Source organism: Peromyscus eremicus, chromosome 10 (assembly GCF_949786415.1).
Source record: "Peromyscus eremicus chromosome 10, PerEre_H2_v1, whole genome shotgun sequence".
NCBI lineage: Eukaryota > Metazoa > Chordata > Mammalia > Rodentia > Cricetidae > Peromyscus > Peromyscus eremicus.
Window position 1 is genome coordinate 48,851,565 of NC_081426.1, and position 5,645 is coordinate 48,857,209.

Genomic DNA, 5,645 nt, shown 5'->3' on the forward strand with positions numbered 1-5,645 from the left:
GCAAGCTCAAGGCAGACAAAGGACCAACAATGAAAGTGGAGACAGGAATGAAGTTTCAGTCTTAGCTGAGAAACTATTGGTAACTGATAACTGCTGGGAGATGGAGAGTTAGGTCTCTTTAAGTTTGTGGCTCCTGGGAGATGAAAGAAAACAAAAATAAAAAGCCTTCAGTGATAGCGATTGGCTATACATCAGAGCATGTGTAGCAGTAAATGGTCTCCCTGGTTTTACATTATTGAATGCCGATACAGTTGGGCAGAGATGAGAAAGGAGGATGAACATAGTTAAAATACAGCATAAAGGATTCTCAGTTGATAAAAGTACTTTTTAAAAAGAAGTTATACAAACAAACACTGTTAGAATGTCCTTCAATTGACTAAAAAATGCAGTATATCTTTGAGGCTGCTACAGCAAAGTCCAACATATTATGTAGGTTATAAACAGTAGAAACTTAAGAAACCTGAGAAACCCAAAGTTGCAATGCCAGGAAATTCAGTGTCTTGGGGAGGCACATTTCCTTACATGATGGACAACAGAGGGTCCTTTCTTTAGGAGTCCTTTTAAGAGAGCATTGATCCTGCTCAGCATTAAGCACTTTCCACAAGCTTCACATGTTGAGTCATTACATTGGTGATTATGTTTTAACATGTACTTTTGGGAGTATGTAAATATTTTGTCCATAGGAAATAAGTCTCGGAAATGAAGCTGTTGTAAATGTCTTGTCTATTCCTGAAAAGGATAATAAGAACAAACTGGTAGGAAATCCCTTAGTGAGACAGAATGATCACTCATATCTGTATAGACAGACATTAGTGCATTTTTGAACCCACTTCTTCTCTACTAAACATCAAGTTGACTTTACAGAAAAAAATGAAATATACACACACACACACACACACACATACATATCAGCAAAACATAGGTATTCCTCGTCCTTATTTCTTTCTTGTACTAAATTATTAGGATCTCTTTAACTATCAATCATCTTGCCAGTTTGGAGTTTCCTGGCTACGTACATAAAAACCTTGTTAATGTGCTTGTTTTCAGCTTAATTGCAGTTCACTGCCACTAAAAGAACAGTTTCAAAAAAATCACAGGGCTTTTGGTTCCCTTGATAGTCCCATCTCTGAAAAACAACCCAGGCTTGAATGTTAGTTTTAGTCTGTTACTACAGATACTTGTGTTCCTCTTTGTTATCCATCTATCTTTAATGTCTATGTTTATTTATCCCCTTAGTTTTCAATTTCCAAATAGTATGGCCACTATGAGCAGAGACGTAGATTCTCTCACAAGTTACAGAAATGGTGGAAATCTTTGTTTAAAAAAAAAAAAAACGAAAAACACATGTCTATAGCCTATGTCTCAAATTTCTATATGAGTACACCTCAGTTTCCTCTGCTCCATTGTCAGGACACAAAACTAAAATGTGCTACTTGATTACAGATGTATGAGCTTGTCAGTTTTTTTTCCTGACAATGTCGTGTATTGCTGCTCACTGAACAAAGCTAGAGGAATTTTAGGTACACTGAAGATATAATTTCATGTGATAAGATTTCGGCAACTTTGAAAGCTGATAGTTGAAGTAAATATCAATTTAATGGTTTCTGATTAAAATAATTTCTGAGTAGGTAATTAATAAGAAAAATGAGTTGAATTAGTACATGTGTCTGTAAATTTGATTGATTTATTTTATTTTAGATTTTCTTACAAATGACATTATTTTCTCAGAATAGATTGATCTATTAATTGATACAGTTAAGCAATTACATATGATAAACACATGTATTTATAAGAATATTAGGATATTATTTTTGTAATTGAGAACCACACTTCCTAGGAATACATAAGGATGAGATCAAATTGTTAATTGTCAAGCTTTACTTTTACCCCACTCTAGTAATTAACCACATATTAGGATAAGATGGCTAGTTTGATACTTATGGGAACTCTGGGCTACAAATCTGCAAGAGATAAATTAGATCAAGTGTGAAATTCTTAATATTTTACAGGATGATCTGTGTTGACATCAGCTAGAAAGACATAAGTGAAAAGCAAACTGCCCAGTGGGTAACAATTGTATTTCAGCAAGTCTACCCGAAATCACCTGGAACTGATACAGTTGGACAAGATGCATACAAAGTTAATCTTTGTTTTGTTGTAGTGGAATCTCTATACCAATATTCTCCTATCATACATCTGCTGCCATGACACAGCCTTAAAATTTGACATAATAACCAAAAAGGGCAATGGATAATTATGGAAAATTCTGATTCACACCAAGACATCTACTCCCCTTTTTTCTTTATTTTCATTAAATGTTTCATCTTGAAACAATCTTACTAACAAAATTTGCCCCTAGAGAAAGCTGTCCAAAATTTAGTGGTAAGACATTTTAGATGTCCATATTCAGCCATTGAATGTCTATGTTGTCCATCACAAATAGATCTCCCCACTCCTTCCTTCCATTTCCTCTGAATTTCCTCTCTGACAATGGGACACACCACATAGAAGTTTCATTCCTCATTGTTTATGTATCACACACTACCAATGGTTTAATCAAGAACAATAATTTTCATAAAACTTTTATGTATTTTTTTGTTTTATGAGCTAATTTAATTTTTTTTCCTGTGGTTTGCAATTAAATATTTTATTACTCTGATTATTTTAAAAAATAATTTAGCAGTTCTAAAATATAGTCCTTCAACAGGACAAATGCATATTCAAGAAGAATAAACAGTTTTCAAAGGTGTGAGAAAAAATGTTAATTGTGTGGGCCATTTTGGCAGTTCCTTAATTATGTAACTATGAAACCAGAGGAATTATTTGATCTTTCCCCATCTCTTTGGAAGAGAAAACGGAAACTTAAAATCAGTGACTGAATTACAAAACAGAGAGCCAATTACATGTTTAGTCAATACATAAAGAATAGTTGGTTACATGTTCCGTTTTGTTCATTTATTTCCCCAGCTACTGCTACAACGTTTTCTTTGAAAGTGTAATAATATGAGATGGTCTCTCGGTGCAAAATAGAAAAAAACAAAGAAACAAAGAAAAACCCACAGTGTTTTCTCTTTTACATAATCGTCCAGAATTGTACAGGAGGAACATGCAGGCTCTGAATTTTGAGGAGATCACGAAGCAAAGGTGTCCTGTCATCAGATTTATAATCTACTGAAGCAAGCCTTAGGATGAAACCAGTTGACCTGTGTATGAACAGAAGAGAACATTTGAAGAGAAGTGACAGAAGTATAGCTAGGAAATATATAAATTGGGATGGAAAAAGAGAAACCATAGCCTTTAAAGAATTCTTTTTTGTCTTGCATACAGTATTGTGGTTTTCCAGATCATTTCTCCAAGGATATAGGCCATGTCAGAGTTCATGAGCCTAGTCAGGGAATGGACCTGAGCAAATGCATGTCAACTTATTTCCCACCAGGGCAATTCCAGGTTGCCATGTAATACATTTGGACTCATAATCCCAGAATTCTTATATCAAAAGAAAGAATTCTGTTCTCTAATTTTGTAGCAACAAGCATTCTGCTTAAAAGGTGAATGTGTATCCTACTGGATTTTAGCTACTGACCAAATTTAAAATTGGCCTCTTGGCTCTGATCAAATCTACTAATTTGAAGGTGAAAGAGAGAAAAGATGAAAATGTGGAAAATATTGTCATACCCAGGAGACTTTGGTCCTTGCAGAAATCTAAAGGCATGGCTGCAACAAGAGGATGAGCATTTAAAGAACAGTTTGGTTGGGAGGTCCAGGCTAGAGGAGTCAGGAGGAGGGAAGAGGGGTATCTTCCCTCTTGATTGGTGTGTAAATTGAATGAAAAAAATTTTCTTAATTAAAAAAAATCTCTTACATAATATACCCTCAAAAAAAAAAAAAAGCAGCTTGTCTTTGAGGAGGTGGCAAAAACTGGGAAAATGTGAGCCTATCACCACTGCCAGGGAAGAAGGACGTGATGGAGGAAGGGAGAATAAACAAGGAGGTCTTCGGAAAGAGAGGCCTGATATGCAAATCTTTTAGACAATAGAAATGGGAGCCAACTTCAGCAAGTCTTGGTTTCCATGGCTGCTCCTTTGTTAGATGGCTTTAGTGGCTTCATAAGTAGCTACCAATATAATTCCTACTTTGGGTGGTTCACATTTGAGACATTACACACGTGTACATACTCAACATAATGAAACACAGCCAAAGTCTCAATAGTATAGGCTTAAATTTTCCTATCATCATTTGTTATGAGACAATAAAACTTTTCAGAATCATTTTTTTTTAATATTCTGTTCTTTTTCATTTGTTTTACTTGCCCTTATTTCCCTTTGGATAATAAACTTGCTACTTCTAGTATGAGAGGCTCTATAAGAAGAAGGCTACATATTTATTGGAGTATATTTGATAAATTCTGTTGGCACAATATTCTTAGATTACGTATCTACATATATAACAGGCATTCAAATAAAGATGTGTGTATGTGTTTGTGTGTGTGTGTGTGTGTGTGTGTGTGTGTGTGTGTGTGTGTTGAACATACATATATAACTCACAGGTTTGCTCTAGACTCACAGAAATTGCACTGGACTGTTGCACACAGATACTGATTTAAATAGAAGTCATTGTATCAAAATGCCTTGTAAAGTTGAGACTTGACATTTCAAACAAACATTCTGTCTTATATCTTTGTAAGAATAAAGTACTTTTGCTGTGATTGAAACAGAAAGGACAAAGGTGACTTGAGCATTTTCTGTTTGACTTTGTAAGTGGTGCTTTCTTTGTTACCTCAGCCTTAAAGATCTCCCCTTCCATCAATCTCACAGTAGATTATGCACCTTAAATCTCAGAGGCCAGCCATCTGGAATTTAAAACCTCAGCATCCGTCTGCCCTGGCATCATACTGGGATGAGTCAAGCCTTCAGACACTATCTCATTGGGGAAGAAAAATGATCATGTCTGAGTTCCAGGAATAACGAGTCTAAATATGGACAGGTCTAATTCATTGAAACTTTCAGTGATAGCCAAGTGACGCATGCTGGGAGGGCTCAACCTCTACAGCTGGAGCACTTAGCTCTTCAGAAGGAGGTGGCAATGTGAAATCGTAGAAGATGAATGACATATCATGTTTTAGAATGAATGGATTGTCCAGCAACACAGAAGCTTTCAGAAACCTTAATAACTACACTCCTTTTCTTAGTTGCTTGATTCTCTCTATGCAATAAAGCGCTGCAAATCTCATCAACCCCTTCCTCTTGTTATTAATTTTAAAGAATTTTTTAATTTAAAATATTAAGTGTCAGTATTTATCTCAATTGAAACTAAATATGCATTTTTGCAAACAGCAAGAACATATGGGAAAAAAATTAGCTTGAACAAAATTATATGACCAGGCATGTTAAATGGAGAGAATCTCAGAAACACATGAAGTAAATAATATGTAAATAGTATGTCATGTATATATGAATAACATAACAAAATCTACTTCATCACAAAATAGTGAGTAAAGAATTAAGAACAAAGGCAACAGAAATAAAATGATATACTGTAAATAACACCTGTTTGCCTGATTGGTGGTACTTCATGTCATTGGAAAAGATGCAACTTAAATGTACAGGCCTCAGTTGCTTTCCACTGTGGAAAAACATGGAGTCAAT